Source organism: Carya illinoinensis, chromosome 11, assembly GCF_018687715.1.
Source record: "Carya illinoinensis cultivar Pawnee chromosome 11, C.illinoinensisPawnee_v1, whole genome shotgun sequence".
Taxonomy (NCBI): Eukaryota; Viridiplantae; Streptophyta; class Magnoliopsida; order Fagales; family Juglandaceae; genus Carya; species Carya illinoinensis.
The window spans coordinates 18,463,275-18,478,323 of record NC_056762.1 but is presented as its reverse complement, the minus strand read 5'-3'; the positions used below and the strand labels follow the sequence as shown (position 1 = coordinate 18,478,323).

At 52.6% G+C, this 15,049-nt stretch overlaps 49 non-coding genes across 49 annotated transcripts; all 49 read right to left on the bottom strand.

Annotated features, from left to right (window-relative positions):
- Positions 1-163: 163 nt before the first annotated feature.
- LOC122287240 lies at positions 164-282 on the bottom strand. The gene has a single exon (XR_006234541.1). It is a non-coding gene; the product is annotated as a 5S ribosomal RNA (ribosomal RNA).
- Positions 283-471: 189 nt separating this feature from the next.
- Positions 472-590, bottom strand: LOC122287995. Its single transcript, XR_006235273.1, has one exon. It is a non-coding gene; the product is annotated as a 5S ribosomal RNA (ribosomal RNA).
- Positions 591-779: 189 nt separating this feature from the next.
- On the bottom strand, positions 780-898 carry LOC122287983. Its single transcript, XR_006235262.1, has one exon. It is a non-coding gene; the product is annotated as a 5S ribosomal RNA (ribosomal RNA).
- A 189-nt stretch (positions 899-1,087) lies between these two features.
- LOC122287972 lies at positions 1,088-1,206 on the bottom strand. The gene has a single exon (XR_006235251.1). It is a non-coding gene; the product is annotated as a 5S ribosomal RNA (ribosomal RNA).
- Positions 1,207-1,395: 189 nt separating this feature from the next.
- Positions 1,396-1,514, bottom strand: LOC122287960. Its single transcript, XR_006235240.1, has one exon. It is a non-coding gene; the product is annotated as a 5S ribosomal RNA (ribosomal RNA).
- Positions 1,515-1,692: 178 nt separating this feature from the next.
- On the bottom strand, positions 1,693-1,811 carry LOC122287823. Its single transcript, XR_006235108.1, has one exon. It is a non-coding gene; the product is annotated as a 5S ribosomal RNA (ribosomal RNA).
- A 189-nt stretch (positions 1,812-2,000) lies between these two features.
- Positions 2,001-2,119, bottom strand: LOC122287949. Its single transcript, XR_006235229.1, has one exon. It is a non-coding gene; the product is annotated as a 5S ribosomal RNA (ribosomal RNA).
- A 189-nt stretch (positions 2,120-2,308) lies between these two features.
- On the bottom strand, positions 2,309-2,427 carry LOC122287938. Its single transcript, XR_006235218.1, has one exon. It is a non-coding gene; the product is annotated as a 5S ribosomal RNA (ribosomal RNA).
- Positions 2,428-2,616: 189 nt separating this feature from the next.
- Positions 2,617-2,735, bottom strand: LOC122287927. The gene has a single exon (XR_006235207.1). It is a non-coding gene; the product is annotated as a 5S ribosomal RNA (ribosomal RNA).
- Positions 2,736-2,924: 189 nt separating this feature from the next.
- Positions 2,925-3,043, bottom strand: LOC122287915. The gene has a single exon (XR_006235196.1). It is a non-coding gene; the product is annotated as a 5S ribosomal RNA (ribosomal RNA).
- A 189-nt stretch (positions 3,044-3,232) lies between these two features.
- On the bottom strand, positions 3,233-3,351 carry LOC122287902. Its single transcript, XR_006235184.1, has one exon. It is a non-coding gene; the product is annotated as a 5S ribosomal RNA (ribosomal RNA).
- A 178-nt stretch (positions 3,352-3,529) lies between these two features.
- Positions 3,530-3,648, bottom strand: LOC122287890. The gene has a single exon (XR_006235173.1). It is a non-coding gene; the product is annotated as a 5S ribosomal RNA (ribosomal RNA).
- Positions 3,649-3,837: 189 nt separating this feature from the next.
- LOC122287879 lies at positions 3,838-3,956 on the bottom strand. Its single transcript, XR_006235162.1, has one exon. It is a non-coding gene; the product is annotated as a 5S ribosomal RNA (ribosomal RNA).
- Positions 3,957-4,145: 189 nt separating this feature from the next.
- On the bottom strand, positions 4,146-4,264 carry LOC122287868. Its single transcript, XR_006235151.1, has one exon. It is a non-coding gene; the product is annotated as a 5S ribosomal RNA (ribosomal RNA).
- Positions 4,265-4,453: 189 nt separating this feature from the next.
- On the bottom strand, positions 4,454-4,572 carry LOC122285877. The gene has a single exon (XR_006233225.1). It is a non-coding gene; the product is annotated as a 5S ribosomal RNA (ribosomal RNA).
- A 189-nt stretch (positions 4,573-4,761) lies between these two features.
- LOC122287968 lies at positions 4,762-4,880 on the bottom strand. Its single transcript, XR_006235248.1, has one exon. It is a non-coding gene; the product is annotated as a 5S ribosomal RNA (ribosomal RNA).
- Positions 4,881-5,058: 178 nt separating this feature from the next.
- On the bottom strand, positions 5,059-5,177 carry LOC122288553. The gene has a single exon (XR_006235810.1). It is a non-coding gene; the product is annotated as a 5S ribosomal RNA (ribosomal RNA).
- A 188-nt stretch (positions 5,178-5,365) lies between these two features.
- On the bottom strand, positions 5,366-5,484 carry LOC122287083. Its single transcript, XR_006234390.1, has one exon. It is a non-coding gene; the product is annotated as a 5S ribosomal RNA (ribosomal RNA).
- Positions 5,485-5,673: 189 nt separating this feature from the next.
- On the bottom strand, positions 5,674-5,792 carry LOC122287856. The gene has a single exon (XR_006235139.1). It is a non-coding gene; the product is annotated as a 5S ribosomal RNA (ribosomal RNA).
- Positions 5,793-5,981: 189 nt separating this feature from the next.
- LOC122287843 lies at positions 5,982-6,100 on the bottom strand. The gene has a single exon (XR_006235128.1). It is a non-coding gene; the product is annotated as a 5S ribosomal RNA (ribosomal RNA).
- Positions 6,101-6,289: 189 nt separating this feature from the next.
- On the bottom strand, positions 6,290-6,408 carry LOC122287832. Its single transcript, XR_006235117.1, has one exon. It is a non-coding gene; the product is annotated as a 5S ribosomal RNA (ribosomal RNA).
- Positions 6,409-6,597: 189 nt separating this feature from the next.
- Positions 6,598-6,716, bottom strand: LOC122287821. Its single transcript, XR_006235106.1, has one exon. It is a non-coding gene; the product is annotated as a 5S ribosomal RNA (ribosomal RNA).
- Positions 6,717-6,905: 189 nt separating this feature from the next.
- On the bottom strand, positions 6,906-7,024 carry LOC122287810. Its single transcript, XR_006235095.1, has one exon. It is a non-coding gene; the product is annotated as a 5S ribosomal RNA (ribosomal RNA).
- A 189-nt stretch (positions 7,025-7,213) lies between these two features.
- LOC122287446 lies at positions 7,214-7,332 on the bottom strand. The gene has a single exon (XR_006234740.1). It is a non-coding gene; the product is annotated as a 5S ribosomal RNA (ribosomal RNA).
- Positions 7,333-7,510: 178 nt separating this feature from the next.
- Positions 7,511-7,629, bottom strand: LOC122287799. Its single transcript, XR_006235084.1, has one exon. It is a non-coding gene; the product is annotated as a 5S ribosomal RNA (ribosomal RNA).
- A 189-nt stretch (positions 7,630-7,818) lies between these two features.
- On the bottom strand, positions 7,819-7,937 carry LOC122287786. Its single transcript, XR_006235072.1, has one exon. It is a non-coding gene; the product is annotated as a 5S ribosomal RNA (ribosomal RNA).
- A 189-nt stretch (positions 7,938-8,126) lies between these two features.
- On the bottom strand, positions 8,127-8,245 carry LOC122287774. The gene has a single exon (XR_006235061.1). It is a non-coding gene; the product is annotated as a 5S ribosomal RNA (ribosomal RNA).
- Positions 8,246-8,434: 189 nt separating this feature from the next.
- LOC122287763 lies at positions 8,435-8,553 on the bottom strand. The gene has a single exon (XR_006235050.1). It is a non-coding gene; the product is annotated as a 5S ribosomal RNA (ribosomal RNA).
- A 189-nt stretch (positions 8,554-8,742) lies between these two features.
- LOC122287752 lies at positions 8,743-8,861 on the bottom strand. Its single transcript, XR_006235039.1, has one exon. It is a non-coding gene; the product is annotated as a 5S ribosomal RNA (ribosomal RNA).
- A 189-nt stretch (positions 8,862-9,050) lies between these two features.
- Positions 9,051-9,169, bottom strand: LOC122287740. The gene has a single exon (XR_006235028.1). It is a non-coding gene; the product is annotated as a 5S ribosomal RNA (ribosomal RNA).
- A 189-nt stretch (positions 9,170-9,358) lies between these two features.
- LOC122287729 lies at positions 9,359-9,477 on the bottom strand. Its single transcript, XR_006235017.1, has one exon. It is a non-coding gene; the product is annotated as a 5S ribosomal RNA (ribosomal RNA).
- A 178-nt stretch (positions 9,478-9,655) lies between these two features.
- LOC122287822 lies at positions 9,656-9,774 on the bottom strand. The gene has a single exon (XR_006235107.1). It is a non-coding gene; the product is annotated as a 5S ribosomal RNA (ribosomal RNA).
- A 189-nt stretch (positions 9,775-9,963) lies between these two features.
- On the bottom strand, positions 9,964-10,082 carry LOC122287718. Its single transcript, XR_006235006.1, has one exon. It is a non-coding gene; the product is annotated as a 5S ribosomal RNA (ribosomal RNA).
- A 189-nt stretch (positions 10,083-10,271) lies between these two features.
- Positions 10,272-10,390, bottom strand: LOC122287706. The gene has a single exon (XR_006234995.1). It is a non-coding gene; the product is annotated as a 5S ribosomal RNA (ribosomal RNA).
- Positions 10,391-10,579: 189 nt separating this feature from the next.
- On the bottom strand, positions 10,580-10,698 carry LOC122287695. Its single transcript, XR_006234984.1, has one exon. It is a non-coding gene; the product is annotated as a 5S ribosomal RNA (ribosomal RNA).
- A 178-nt stretch (positions 10,699-10,876) lies between these two features.
- Positions 10,877-10,995, bottom strand: LOC122288697. The gene has a single exon (XR_006235950.1). It is a non-coding gene; the product is annotated as a 5S ribosomal RNA (ribosomal RNA).
- A 189-nt stretch (positions 10,996-11,184) lies between these two features.
- LOC122287683 lies at positions 11,185-11,303 on the bottom strand. The gene has a single exon (XR_006234972.1). It is a non-coding gene; the product is annotated as a 5S ribosomal RNA (ribosomal RNA).
- A 189-nt stretch (positions 11,304-11,492) lies between these two features.
- LOC122287671 lies at positions 11,493-11,611 on the bottom strand. The gene has a single exon (XR_006234960.1). It is a non-coding gene; the product is annotated as a 5S ribosomal RNA (ribosomal RNA).
- Positions 11,612-11,800: 189 nt separating this feature from the next.
- Positions 11,801-11,919, bottom strand: LOC122287660. Its single transcript, XR_006234949.1, has one exon. It is a non-coding gene; the product is annotated as a 5S ribosomal RNA (ribosomal RNA).
- A 189-nt stretch (positions 11,920-12,108) lies between these two features.
- Positions 12,109-12,227, bottom strand: LOC122287648. Its single transcript, XR_006234938.1, has one exon. It is a non-coding gene; the product is annotated as a 5S ribosomal RNA (ribosomal RNA).
- A 189-nt stretch (positions 12,228-12,416) lies between these two features.
- LOC122287637 lies at positions 12,417-12,535 on the bottom strand. Its single transcript, XR_006234927.1, has one exon. It is a non-coding gene; the product is annotated as a 5S ribosomal RNA (ribosomal RNA).
- Positions 12,536-12,713: 178 nt separating this feature from the next.
- LOC122288696 lies at positions 12,714-12,832 on the bottom strand. The gene has a single exon (XR_006235949.1). It is a non-coding gene; the product is annotated as a 5S ribosomal RNA (ribosomal RNA).
- A 189-nt stretch (positions 12,833-13,021) lies between these two features.
- Positions 13,022-13,140, bottom strand: LOC122287626. The gene has a single exon (XR_006234916.1). It is a non-coding gene; the product is annotated as a 5S ribosomal RNA (ribosomal RNA).
- A 189-nt stretch (positions 13,141-13,329) lies between these two features.
- LOC122287615 lies at positions 13,330-13,448 on the bottom strand. Its single transcript, XR_006234905.1, has one exon. It is a non-coding gene; the product is annotated as a 5S ribosomal RNA (ribosomal RNA).
- A 178-nt stretch (positions 13,449-13,626) lies between these two features.
- Positions 13,627-13,745, bottom strand: LOC122287967. The gene has a single exon (XR_006235247.1). It is a non-coding gene; the product is annotated as a 5S ribosomal RNA (ribosomal RNA).
- Positions 13,746-13,923: 178 nt separating this feature from the next.
- On the bottom strand, positions 13,924-14,042 carry LOC122288552. The gene has a single exon (XR_006235809.1). It is a non-coding gene; the product is annotated as a 5S ribosomal RNA (ribosomal RNA).
- A 188-nt stretch (positions 14,043-14,230) lies between these two features.
- Positions 14,231-14,349, bottom strand: LOC122287082. Its single transcript, XR_006234388.1, has one exon. It is a non-coding gene; the product is annotated as a 5S ribosomal RNA (ribosomal RNA).
- A 189-nt stretch (positions 14,350-14,538) lies between these two features.
- LOC122287604 lies at positions 14,539-14,657 on the bottom strand. Its single transcript, XR_006234894.1, has one exon. It is a non-coding gene; the product is annotated as a 5S ribosomal RNA (ribosomal RNA).
- A 189-nt stretch (positions 14,658-14,846) lies between these two features.
- Positions 14,847-14,965, bottom strand: LOC122287593. The gene has a single exon (XR_006234883.1). It is a non-coding gene; the product is annotated as a 5S ribosomal RNA (ribosomal RNA).
- Between the last annotated feature and the right edge of the window lie 84 nt (positions 14,966-15,049).

Genomic DNA, 15,049 nt, shown 5'->3' with positions numbered 1-15,049 from the left:
AAAAACTAATATAATCCTATTACGACCTAGCCGCACCCTGCCTATCCCATGCCAACTGGCGATCTGATTGATAGCGATGGGGTCGGTGCGATTTTCCTAAGAATCCATTGCCCGGTTGTCGTTCCGGTCCATCCGACCGGAGATGCGGTAAAAATAAAAAGGGGGGGTGCAACACGAGGACTTCCCAGGAGGTCACCCATCCTAGTACTACTCTCGCCCAAGCACGCTTAACTGCGGAGTTCTGATGGGATCCGGTGCATTAGTGCTGGTATGATCACACCCATCATGCTACCAGCGAAAAACTAATATAATCCTATTACGACCTAGCCGCACCATGCCTATCCCATGCCAACCGGCGATCTGATCGATACCCATTGCTACGCGATGGGGTCGGTGCGATTTTCCTAAGAATCCATTGCCCGGTTGTCGTTCCGGTCCATCCGACCGGAGATGCGGTAAAAATAAAAAGGAGGGGTGCAACACGAGGACTTCCCAGGAGGTCACCCATCCTAGTACTACTCTCGCCCAAGCACGCTTAACTGCGGAGTTCTGATGGGATCCGGTGCATTAGTGCTGGTATGATCGCACCCATCATGCTACCAGCGAAAAACTAATATAATCCTATCACGACCTAGCCGCACCATGCCTATCCCATGCCAACCGGCGATCTGATCGATACCCATTGCTACGCGATGGGGTCGGTGCGATTTTCCTAAGAATCCATTGCCCGGTCGTCGTTCCGGTCCATCCGACCGGAGATGCGGTAAAAATAAAAACGGGGGGTGCAACACGAGGACTTCCCAGGAGGTCACCCATCCTAGTACTACTCTCGCCCAAGCACGCTTAACTGCGGAGTTCTGATGGGATCCGGTGCATTAGTGCTGGTATGATCGCACCCATCATGCTACCAGCGAAAAACTAATATAATCCTATTACGACCTAGCCGCACCCTGCCTATCTCATGCCAACCGGCGATCTGACCGATACCCATTGCTACGCGATGGGGTCGGTGCGATTTTCCTAAAAATCCATTCCCTGGTTCTCGTTCCGGTCCATCCGACCAGAGATGCGGTAAAAATTAAAAGGGGGGGTGCAACACGAGGACTTCCCAGGAGGTCACCCATCCTAGTACTACTCTCGCCCAAGCACGCTTAACTGCGGAGTTCTGATGGGATCCGGTGCATTAGTGCTGGTATGATCGCACCCATCATGCTACCAGCGAAAAACTAATATAATCCTATTACGACCTAGCCGCACCCTGCCTATCCCATGCCAACCGGCGATCTGATCGATACCCATTGCTACGCGATGGGGTCGGTGCGATTTTCCTAAGAATCCATTACCCGGTACTCGTTCCGGTCCATCCGACCGGAGATGCGGTAAAAATAAAAACGGGGGGTGCAACACGAGGACTTCCCAGGAGGTCACCCATCCTAGTACTACTCTCGCCCAAGCACGCTTAACTGCGGAGTTCTGATGGGATCCGGTGCATTAGTGCTGGTATGATCGCACCCATCATGCTACCAGCGAAAAACTAATATAATCCTATTACGACCTAGCCGCACCCTGCCTATCCCATGCCAACTGGCGATCTGATTGATAGCGATGGGGTCGGTGCGATTTTCCTAAGAATCCATTGCCCGGTTGTCGTTCCGGTCCATCCGACCGGAGATGCGGTAAAAATAAAAAGGGGGGGTGCAACACGAGGACTTCCCAGGAGGTCACCCATCCTAGTACTACTCTCGCCCAAGCACGCTTAACTGCGGAGTTCTGATGGGATCCGGTGCATTAGTGCTGGTAGGATCGCACCCATCATGCTACCAGCGAAAAACTAATATAATCCTATTACGACCTAGCCGCACCATGCCTATCCCATGCCAACCGGCGATCTGATCGATACCCATTGCTACGCGATGGGGTCGGTGCGATTTTCCTAAGAATCCATTGCCCGGTTGTCGTTCCGGTCCATCCGACCGGAGATGCGGTAAAAATAAAAAGGAGGGGTGCAACACGAGGACTTCCCAGGAGGTCACCCATCCTAGTACTACTCTCGCCCAAGCACGCTTAACTGCGGAGTTCTGATGGGATCCGGTGCATTAGTGCTGGTATGATCGCACCCATCATGCTACCAGCGAAAAACTAATATAATCCTATTACGACCTAGCCGCACCATGCCTATCCCATGCCAACCGGCGATCTCATCGATACCCATTGCTACGCGATGGGGTCGGTGCGATTTTCCTAAGAATCCATTGCCCGGTTGTCGTTCCGGTCCATCCGACCGGAGATGCGGTAAAAATAAAAAGGGGGGGTGCAACACGAGGACTTCCCAGGAGGTCACCCATCCTAGTACTACTCTCGCCCAAGCACGCTTAACTGCGGAGTTCTGATGGGATCCGGTGCATTAGTGCTGGTATGATCGCACCCATCATGCTACCAGCGAAAAACTAATATAATCCTATTACGACCTAGCCGCACCCTGCCTATCCCATGCCAACCGGCGATCTGATCGATACCCATTGCTACGCGATGGGGTCGGTGCGATTTTCCTAAGAATCCATTACCCGGTACTCGTTCCGGTCCATCCGACCGGAGATGCGGTAAAAATAAAAACGGGGGGTGCAACACGAGGACTTCCCAGGAGGTCACCCATCCTAGTACTACTCTCGCCCAAGCACGCTTAACTGCGGAGTTCTGATGGGATCCGGTGCATTAGTGCTGGTATGATCGCACCCATCATGCTACCAGCGAAAAACTAATATAATCCTATTACGACCTAGCCGCACCCTGCCTATCTCATGCCAACCGGCGATCTGATCGATACCCATTGCTACGCGATGGGGTCGGTGCGATTTTCCTAAGAATCCATTGCCCGGTACAGGTTCCGGTCCATCCGACCGGAGATGCGGTAAAAATAAAAAAGGGGGGTGCAACACGAGGACTTCCCAGGAGGTCACCCATCCTAGTACTACTCTCGCCCAAGCACGCTTAACTGCGGAGTTCTGATGGGATCCGGTGCATTAGTGCTGGTATGATCGCACCCATCATGCTACCAGCGAAAAACTAATATAATCCTATTACGACCTAGCCGCACCCTGCCTATCCCATGCCAACCGGCGATCTGATCGATACCCATTGCTACGCGATGGGGTCGGTGCGATTTTCCTAAGAATCCATTGCCCGGTACTCGTTCCGGTCCATCCGACCGGAGATGCGGTAAAAATAAAAACGGGGGGTGCAACACGAGGACTTCCCAGGAGGTCACCCATCCTAGTACTACTCTCGCCCAAGCACGCTTAACTGCGGAGTTCTGATGGGATCCGGTGCATTAGTGCTGGTATGATCGCACCCATCATGCTACCAGCGAAAAACTAATATAATCCTATTACGACCTAGCCGCACCCTGCCTATCCCATGCCAACTGGCGATCTGATTGATAGCGATGGGGTCGGTGCGATTTTCCTAAGAATCCATTGCCCGGTTGTCGTTCCGGTCCATCCGACCGGAGATGCGGTAAAAATAAAAAGGGGGGGTGCAACACGAGGACTTCCCAGGAGGTCACCCATCCTAGTACTACTCTCGCCCAAGCACGCTTAACTGCGGAGTTCTGATGGGATCCGGTGCATTAGTGCTGGTATGATCGCACCCATCATGCTACCAGCGAAAAACTAATATAATCCTATTACGACCTAGCCGCACCATGCCTATCCCATGCCAACCGGCGATCTGATCGATACCCATTGCTACGCGATGGGGTCGGTGCGATTTTCCTAAGAATCCATTGCCCGGTTGTCGTTCCGGTCCATCCGACCGGAGATGCGGTAAAAATAAAAAGGAGGGGTGCAACACGAGGACTTCCCAGGAGGTCACCCATCCTAGTACTACTCTCGCCCAAGCACGCTTAACTGCGGAGTTCTGATGGGATCCGGTGCATTAGTGCTGGTATGATCGCACCCATCATGCTACCAGCGAAAAACTAATATAATCCTATCACGACCTAGCCGCACCATGCCTATCCCATGCCAACCGGCGATCTGATCGATACCCATTGCTACGCGATGGGGTCGGTGCGATTTTCCTAAGAATCCATTGCCCGGTCGTCGTTCCGGTCCATCCGACCGGAAATGCGGTAAAAATAAAAAGGAGGGGTGCAACACGAGGACTTCCCAGGAGGTCACCCATCCTAGTACTACTCTCGCCCAAGCACGCTTAACTGCGGAGTTCTGATGGGATCCGGTGCATTAGTGCTGGTATGATCGCACCCATCATGCTACCAGCGAAAAACTAATATAATCCTATTACGACCTAGCCGCACCATGCCTATCCCATGCCAACCGGCGATCTGATCGATACCCATTGCTACGCGATGGGGTCGGTGCGATTTTCCTAAGAATCCATTGCCCGGTACTCGTTCCGGTCCATCCGACCGGAGATGCGGTAAAAATAAAAAAGGGGGGTGCAACACGAGGACTTCCCAGGAGGTCACCCATCCTAGTACTACTCTCGCCCAAGCACGCTTAACTGCGGAGTTCTGATGGGATCCGGTGCATTAGTGCTGGTATGGTCGCACCCATCATGCTACCAGCGAAAAACTAATATAATCCTATTACGACCTAGCTGCACCCTGCCTATCTCATGCCAACCGGCGATCTGACCGATACCCATTGCTACGCGATGGGGTCGGTGTGATTTTCCTAAAAATCCATTCCCTGGTTCTCGTTCCGGTCCATCCGACCAGAGATGCGGTAAAAATTAAAAGGGGGGGTGCAACACGAGGACTTCCCAGGAGGTCACCCATCCTAGTACTACTCTCGCCCAAGCACGCTTAACTGCGAAGTTCTGATGGGATCCGGTGCATTAGTGCTGGTATGATCGCACCCATCATGCTACCAGCGAAAAACTAATATAATCCTATTACGACCTAGCCGCACCCTGCCTATCCCATGCCAACTGGCGATCTGATTGATAGCGATGGGGTCGGTGCGATTTTCCTAAGAATCCATTGCCCGGTTGTCGTTCCGGTCCATCCGACCGGAGATGCGGTAAAAATAAAAAGGGGGGGTGCAACACGAGGACTTCCCAGGAGGTCACCCATCCTAGTACTACTCTCGCACAAGCACGCTTAACTGCGGAGTTCTGATGGGATCCGGTGCATTAGTGCTGGTATGATCGCACCCATCATGCTACCAGCGAAAAACTAATATAATCCTATTACGACCTAGCCGCACCATGCCTATCCCATGCCAACCGGCGATCTGATCGATACCCATTGCTACGCGATGGGGTCGGTGCGATTTTCCTAAGAATCCATTGCCCGGTTGTCGTTCCGGTCCATCCGACCGGAGATGCGGTAAAAATAAAAAGAAGGGTGCAACACGAGGACTTCCCAGGAGGTCACCCATCCTAGTACTACTCTCGCCCAAGCACGCTTAACTGCGGAGTTCTGATGGGATCCGGTGCATTAGTGCTGGTATGATCGCACCCATCATGCTACCAGCGAAAAACTAATATAATCCTATTACGACCTAGCCGCACCATGCCTATCCCATGCCAACCGGCGATCTGATCGATACCCATTGCTACGCGATGGGGTCGGTGCGATTTTCCTAAGAATCCATTGCCCGGTTGTCGTTCCGGTCCATCCGACCGGAGATGCGGTAAAAATAAAAAGGGGGGGTGCAACACGAGGACTTCCCAGGAGGTCACCCATCCTAGTACTACTCTCGCCCAAGCACGCTTAACTGCGGAGTTCTGATGGGATCCGGTGCATTAGTGCTGGTATGATCGCACCCATCATGCTACCAGCGAAAAACTAATATAATCCTATTACGACCTAGCCGCACCCTGCCTATCCCATGCCAACCGGCGATCTGATCGATACCCATTGCTACGCGATGGGGTCGGTGCGATTTTCCTAAGAATCCATTACCCGGTACTCGTTCCGGTCCATCCGACCGGAGATGCGGTAAAAATAAAAACGGGGGGTGCAACACGAGGACTTCCCAGGAGGTCACCCATCCTAGTACTACTCTCGCCCAAGCACGCTTAACTGCGGAGTTCTGATGGGATCCGGTGCATTAGTGCTGGTATGATCGCACCCATCATGCTACCAGCGAAAAACTAATATAATCCTATTACGACCTAGCCGCACCCTGCCTATCTCATGCCAACCGGCGATCTGACCGATACCCATTGCTACGCGATGGGGTCGGTGCGATTTTCCTAAAAATCCATTCCCTGGTTCTCGTTCCGGTCCATCCGACCAGAGATGCGGTAAAAATTAAAAGGGGGGGTGCAACACGAGGACTTCCCAGGAGGTCACCCATCCTAGTACTACTCTCGCCCAAGCACGCTTAACTGCGGAGTTCTGATGGGATCCGGTGCATTAGTGCTGGTATGATCGCACCCATCATGCTACCAGCGAAAAACTAATATAATCCTATTACGACCTAGCCGCACCATGCCTATCCCATGCCAACCGGCGATCTCATCGATACCCATTGCTACGCGATGGGGTCGGTGCGATTTTCCTAAGAATCCATTGCCCGGTTGTCGTTCCGGTCCATCCGACCGGAGATGCGGTAAAAATAAAAAGGGGGGGTGCAACACGAGGACTTCCCAGGAGGTCACCCATCCTAGTACTACTCTCGCCCAAGCACGCTTAACTGCGGAGTTCTGATGGGATCCGGTGCATTAGTGCTGGTATGATCGCACCCATCATGCTACCAGCGAAAAACTAATATAATCCTATTACGACCTAGCCGCACCCTGCCTATCCCATGCCAACCGGCGATCTGATCGATACCCATTGCTACGCGATGGGGTCGGTGCGATTTTCCTAAGAATCCATTACCCGGTACTCGTTCCGGTCCATCCGACCGGAGATGCGGTAAAAATAAAAACGGGGGGTGCAACACGAGGACTTCCCAGGAGGTCACCCATCCTAGTACTACTCTCGCCCAAGCACGCTTAACTGCGGAGTTCTGATGGGATCCGGTGCATTAGTGCTGGTATGATCGCACCCATCATGCTACCAGCGAAAAACTAATATAATCCTATTACGACCTAGCCGCACCCTGCCTATCCCATGCCAACCGGCGATCTGATCGATACCCATTGCTACGCGATGGGGTCGGTGCGATTTTCCTAAGAATCCATTACCCGGTACTCGTTCCGGTCCATCCGACCGGAGATGCGGTAAAAATAAAAACGGGGGGTGCAACACGAGGACTTCCCAGGAGGTCACCCATCCTAGTACTACTCTCGCCCAAGCACGCTTGACTGCGGAGTTCTGATGGGATCCGGTGCATTAGTGCTGGTATGATCGCACCCATCATGCTACCAGCGAAAAACTAATATAATCCTATTACGACCTAGCCGCACCCTGCCTATCCCATGCCAACTGGCGATCTGATTGATAGCGATGGGGTCGGTGCGATTTTCCTAAGAATCCATTGCCCGGTTGTCGTTCCGGTCCATCCGACCGGAGATGCGGTAAAAATAAAAAGGGGGGGTGCAACACGAGGACTTCCCAGGAGGTCACCCATCCTAGTACTACTCTCGCCCAAGCACGCTTAACTGCGGAGTTCTGATGGGATCCGGTGCATTAGTGCTGGTATGATCGCACCCATCATGCTACCAGCGAAAAACTAATATAATCCTATTACGACCTAGCCGCACCATGCCTATCCCATGCCAACCGGCGATCTCATCGATACCCATTGCTACGCGATGGGGTCGGTGCGATTTTCCTAAGAATCCATTGCCCGGTTGTCGTTCCGGTCCATCCGACCGGAGATGCGGTAAAAATAAAAAGGGGGGGTGCAACACGAGGACTTCCCAGGAGGTCACCCATCCTAGTACTACTCTCGCCCAAGCACGCTTAACTGCGGAGTTCTGATGGGATCCGGTGCATTAGTGCTGGTATGATCGCACCCATCATGCTACCAGCGAAAAACTAATATAATCCTATTACGACCTAGCCGCACCCTGCCTATCCCATGCCAACCGGCGATCTGATCGATACCCATTGCTACGCGATGGGGTCGGTGCGATTTTCCTAAGAATCCATTACCCGGTACTCGTTCCGGTCCATCCGACCGGAGATGCGGTAAAAATAAAAACGGGGGGTGCAACACGAGGACTTCCCAGGAGGTCACCCATCCTAGTACTACTCTCGCCCAAGCACGCTTAACTGCGGAGTTCTGATGGGATCCGGTGCATTAGTGCTGGTATGATCGCACCCATCATGCTACCAGCGAAAAACTAATATAATCCTATTACGACCTAGCCGCACCCTGCCTATCTCATGCCAACCGGCGATCTGACCGATACCCATTGCTACGCGATGGGGTCGGTGCGATTTTCCTAAAAATCCATTCCCTGGTTCTCGTTCCGGTCCATCCGACCAGAGATGCGGTAAAAATTAAAAGGGGGGGTGCAACACGAGGACTTCCCAGGAGGTCACCCATCCTAGTACTACTCTCGCCCAAGCACGCTTAACTGCGGAGTTCTGATGGGATCCGGTGCATTAGTGCTGGTATGATCGCACCCATCATGCTACCAGCGAAAAACTAATATAATCCTATTACGACCTAGCCGCACCATGCCTATCCCATGCCAACCGGCGATCTCATCGATACCCATTGCTACGCGATGGGGTCGGTGCGATTTTCCTAAGAATCCATTGCCCGGTTGTCGTTCCGGTCCATCCGACCGGAGATGCGGTAAAAATAAAAAGGGGGGGTGCAACACGAGGACTTCCCAGGAGGTCACCCATCCTAGTACTACTCTCGCCCAAGCACGCTTAACTGCGGAGTTCTGATGGGATCCGGTGCATTAGTGCTGGTATGATCGCACCCATCATGCTACCAGCGAAAAACTAATATAATCCTATTACGACCTAGCCGCACCCTGCTTATCCCATGCCAACCGGCGATCTGATCGATACCCATTGCTACGCGATGGGGTCGGTGCGATTTTCCTAAGAATCCATTACCCGGTACTCGTTCCGGTCCATCCGACCGGAGATGCGGTAAAAATAAAAACGGGGGGTGCAACACGAGGACTTCCCAGGAGGTCACCCATCCTAGTACTACTCTCGCCCAAGCACGCTTAACTGCGGAGTTCTGATGGGATCCGGTGCATTAGTGCTGGTATGATCGCACCCATCATGCTACCAGCGAAAAACTAATATAATCCTATTACGACCTAGCCGCACCCTGCCTATCCCATGCCAACCGGCGATCTGATCGATACCCATTGCTACGCGATGGGGTCGGTGCGATTTTCCTAAGAATCCATTACCCGGTACTCGTTCCGGTCCATCCGACCGGAGATGCGGTAAAAATAAAAACGGGGGGTGCAACACGAGGACTTCCCAGGAGGTCACCCATCCTAGTACTACTCTCGCCCAAGCACGCTTAACTGCGGAGTTCTGATGGGATCCGGTGCATTAGTGCTGGTATGATCGCACCCATCATGCTACCAGCGAAAAACTAATATAATCCTATTACGACCTAGCCGCACCCTGCCTATCCCATGCCAACTGGCGATCTGATTGATAGCGATGGGGTCGGTGCGATTTTCCTAAGAATCCATTGCCCGGTTGTCGTTCCGGTCCATCCGACCGGAGATGCGGTAAAAATAAAAAGGGGGGGTGCAACACGAGGACTTCCCAGGAGGTCACCCATCCTAGTACTACTCTCGCCCAAGCACGCTTAACTGCGGAGTTCTGATGGGATCCGGTGCATTAGTGCTGGTAGGATCGCACCCATCATGCTACCAGCGAAAAACTAATATAATCCTATTACGACCTAGCCGCACCATGCCTATCCCATGCCAACCGGCGATCTGATCGATACCCATTGCTACGCGATGGGGTCGGTGCGATTTTCCTAAGAATCCATTGCCCGGTTGTCGTTCCGGTCCATCCGACCGGAGATGCGGTAAAAATAAAAAGGAGGGGTGCAACACGAGGACTTCCCAGGAGGTCACCCATCCTAGTACTACTCTCGCCCAAGCACGCTTAACTGCGGAGTTCTGATGGGATCCGGTGCATTAGTGCTGGTATGATCGCACCCATCATGCTACCAGCGAAAAACTAATATAATCCTATTACGACCTAGCCGCACCCTGCCTATCCCATGCCAACCGGCGATCTGATCGATACCCATTGCTACGCGATGGGGTCGGTGCGATTTTCCTAAGAATCCATTGCCCGGTTGTCGTTCCGGTCCATCCGACCGGAGATGCGGTAAAAATAAAAACGGGGGGTGCAACACGAGGACTTCCCAGGAGGTCACCCATCCTAGTACTACTCTCGCCCAAGCACGCTTAACTGCGGAGTTCTGATGGGATCCGGTGCATTAGTGCTGGTATGATCGCACCCATCATGCTACCAGCGAAAAACTAATATAATCCTATTACGACCTAGCCGCACCCTGCCTATCTCATGCCAACCGGCGATCTGACCGATACCCATTGCTACGCGATGGGGTCGGTGCGATTTTCCTAAAAATCCATTCCCTGGTTCTCGTTCCGGTCCATCCGACCAGAGATGCGGTAAAAATTAAAAGGGGGGGTGCAACACGAGGACTTCCCAGGAGGTCACCCATCCTAGTACTACTCTCGCCCAAGCACGCTTAACTGCGGAGTTCTGATGGGATCCGGTGCATTAGTGCTGGTATGATCGCACCCATCATGCTACCAGCGAAAAACTAATATAATCCTATTACGACCTAGCCGCACCCTGCCTATCCCATGCCAACTGGCGATCTGATTGATAGCGATGGGGTCGGTGCGATTTTCCTAAGAATCCATTGCCCGGTTGTCGTTCCGGTCCATCCGACCGGAGATGCGGTAAAAATAAAAAGGGGGGGTGCAACACGAGGACTTCCCAGGAGGTCACCCATCCTAGTACTACTCTCGCCGAAGCACGCTTAACTGCGGAGTTCTGATGGGATCCGGTGCATTAGTGCTGGTATGATCGCACCCATCATGCTACCAGCGAAAAACTAATATAATCCTATTACGACCTAGCCGCACCATGCCTATCCCATGCCAACCGGCGATCTGATCGATACCCATTGCTACGCGATGGGGTCGGTGCGATTTTCCTAAGAATCCATTGCCCGGTTGTTGTTCCGGTCCATCCGACCGGAGATGCGGTAAAAATAAAAAGGGGGGGTGCAACACGAGGACTTCCCAGGAGGTCACCCATCCTAGTACTACTCTCGCCCAAGCACGCTTAACTGCGGAGTTCTGATGGGATCCGGTGCATTAGTGCTGGTATGATCGCACCCATCATGCTACCACCGAAAAACTAATATAATCCTATTACGGCCTAGCCGCACCATGCCTATCCCATGCCAACCGGCGATCTGATCGATACCCATTGCTACGCGATGGGGTCGGTGCGATTTTCCTAAGAATCCATTGCCCGGTTGTCGTTCCGGTCCATCCGACCGGAGATGCGGTAAAAATAAAAAGGGGGGGTGCAACACGAGGACTTCCCAGGAGGTCACCCATCCTAGTACTACTCTCGCCCAAGCACGCTTAACTGCGGAGTTCTGATGGGATCCGGTGCATTAGTGCTGGTATGATCGCACCCATCATGCTACCAGCGAAAAACTAATATAATCCTATTACGACCTAGCCGCACCCTGCCTATCTCATGCCAACCGGCGATCTGACCGATACCCATTGCTACGCGATGGGGTCGGTGCGATTTTCCTAAAAATCCATTCCCTGGTTCTCGTTCCGGTCCATCCGACCAGAGATGCGGTAAAAATTAAAAGGGGGGGTGCAACACGAGGACTTCCCAGGAGGTCACCCATCCTAGTACTACTCTCGCCCAAGCACGCTTAACTGCGGAGTTCTGATGGGATCCGGTGCATTAGTGCTGGTATGATCGCACCCATCATGCTACCAGCGAAAAACTAATATAATCCTATTACGACCTAGCCGCACCCTGCCTATCCCATGCCAACCGGCGATCTGATCGATACCCATTGCTACGCGATGGGGTCGGTGCGATTTTCCTAAGAATCCATTACCCGGTACTCGTTCCGGTCCATCCGACCGGAGATGCGGTAAAAATAAAAACGGGGGGTGCAACACGAGGACTTCCCAGGAGGTCACCCATCCTAGTACTACTCTCGCCCAAGCACGCTTAACTGCGGAGTTCTGATGGGATCCGGTGCATTAGTGCTGGTATGATCGCACCCATCATGCTACCAGCGAAAAACTAATATAATCCTATTACGACCTAGCCGCACCCTGCCTATCCCATGCCAACCGGCGATCTGATCGATACCCATTGCTACGCGATGGGGTCGGTGCGATTTTCCTAAGAATCCATTACCCGGTACTCGTTCCGGTCCATCCGACCGGAGATGCGGTAAAAATAAAAACGGGGGGTGCAACACGAGGACTTCCCAGGAGGTCACCCATCCTAGTACTACTCTCGCCCAAGCACGCTTAACTGCGGAGTTCTGATGGGATCCGGTGCATTAGTGCTGGTATGATCGCACCCATCATGCTACCAGCGAAAAACTAATATAATCCTATTACGACCTAGCCGCACCCTGCCTATCCCATGCCAACTGGCGATCTGATTGATAGCGATGGGGTCGGTGCGATTTTCCTAAGAATCCATTGCCCGGTTGTCGTTCCGGTCCATCCGACCGGAGATGCGGTAAAAATAAAAAGGGGGGGTGCAACACGAGGACTTCCCAGGAGGTCACCCATCCTAGTACTACTCTCGCCGAAGCACGCTTAACTGCGGAGTTCTGATGGGATCCGGTGCATTAGTGCTGGTATGATCGCACCCATCATGCTACCAGCGAAAAACTAATATAATCCTATTACGACCTAGCCGCACCCTGCCTATCTCATGCCAACCGGCGATCTGACCGATACCCATTGCTACGCGATGGGGTCGGTGCGATTTTCCTAAAAATCCATTCCCTGGTTCTCGTTCCGGTCCATCCGACCAGAGATGCGGTAAAAATTAAAAGGGGGGGTGCAACACGAGGACTTCCCAGGAGGTCACCCATCCTAGTACTACTCTCGCCCAAGCACGCTTAACTGCGGAGTTCTGATGGGATCCGGTGCATTAGTGCTGGTATGATCGCACCCATCATGCTACCAGCGAAAAACTAATATAATCCTATTACGACCTAGCCGCACCCTGCCTATCCCATGCCAACCGGCGATCTGATCGATACCCATTGCTACGCGATGGGGTCGGTGCGATTTTCCTAAGAATCCATTACCCGGTACTCGTTCCGGTCCATCCGACCGGAGATGCGGTAAAAATAAAAACGGGGGGTGCAACACGAGGACTTCCCAGGAGGTCACCCATCCTAGTACTACTCTCGCCCAAGCACGCTTAACTGCGGAGTTCTGATGGGATCCGGTGCATTAGTGCTGGTATGATCGCACCCATCATGCTACCAGCGAAAAACTAATATAATCCTATTACGACCTAGCCGCACCCTGCCTATCCCATGCCAACTGGCGATCTGATTGATAGCGATGGGGTCGGTGCGATTTTCCTAAGAATCCATTCCCTGGTTCTCGTTCCGGTCCATCCGACCAGAGATGCGGTAAAAATTAAAAGGGGGGGTGCAACACGAGGACTTCCCAGGAGGTCACCCATCCTAGTACTACTCTCGCCCAAGCACGCTTAACTGCGAAGTTCTGATGGGATCCGGTGCATTAGTGCTGGTATGATCGCACCCATCATGCTACCAGCGAAAAACTAATATAATCCTATTACGACCTAGCCGCACCCTGCCTATCCCATGCCAACTGGCGATCTGATTGATAGCGATGGGGTCGGTGCGATTTTCCTAAGAATCCATTGCCCGGTTGTCGTTCCGGTCCATCCGACCGGAGATGCGGTAAAAATAAAAAGGGGGGGTGCAACACGAGGACTTCCCAGGAGGTCACCCATCCTAGTACTACTCTCGCACAAGCACGCTTAACTGCGGAGTTCTGATGGGATCCGGTGCATTAGTGCTGGTATGATCGCACCCATCATGCTACCAGCGAAAAACTAATATAATCCTATTACGACCTAGCCGCACCATGCCTATCCCATGCCAACCGGCGATCTGATCGATACCCATTGCTACGCGATGGGGTCGGTGCGATTTTCCTAAGAATCCATTGCCCGGTTGTCGTTCCGGTCCATCCGACCGGAGATGCGGTAAAAATAAAAAGAAGGGTGCAACACGAGGACTTCCCAGGAGGTCACCCATCCTAGTACTACTCTCGCCCAAGCACGCTTAACTGCGGAGTTCTGATGGGATCCGGTGCATTAGTGCTGGTATGATCGCACCCATCATGCTACCAGCGAAAAACTAATATAATCCTATTACGACCTAGCCGCACCATGCCTATCCCATGCCAACCGGCGATCTGATCGATACCCATTGCTACGCGATGGGGTCGGTGCGATTTTCCTAAGAATCCATTGCCCGGTTGTCGTTCCGGTCCATCCGACCGGAGATGCGGTAAAAATAAAAAGGGGGGGTGCAACACGAGGACTTCCCAGGAGGTCACCCATCCTAGTACTACTCTCGCCCAAGCACGCTTAACTGCGGAGTTCTGATGGGATCCGGTGCATTAGTGCTGGTATGATCGCACCCATCATGCTACCAGCGAAAAACTAATATAATCCTATTACGACCTAGCCGCACCCTGCCTATCCCATGCCAACCGGCGATCTGATCGATACCCATTGCTACGCGATGGGGTCGGTGCGATTTTCCTAAGAATCCATTACCCGGTACTCGTTCCGGTCCATCCGACCGGAGATGCGGTAAAAATAAAAACGGGGGGTGCAACACGAGGACTTCCCAGGAGGTCACCCATCCTAGTACTACTCTCGCCCAAGCACGCTTAACTGCGGAGTTCTGATGGGATCCGGTGCATTAGTGCTGGTATGATCGCACCCATCATGCTACCAGCGAAAAACTAATATAATCCTATTACGACCTAGCCGCACCCTGCCTATCTCATGCCAACCGGCGATCTGACC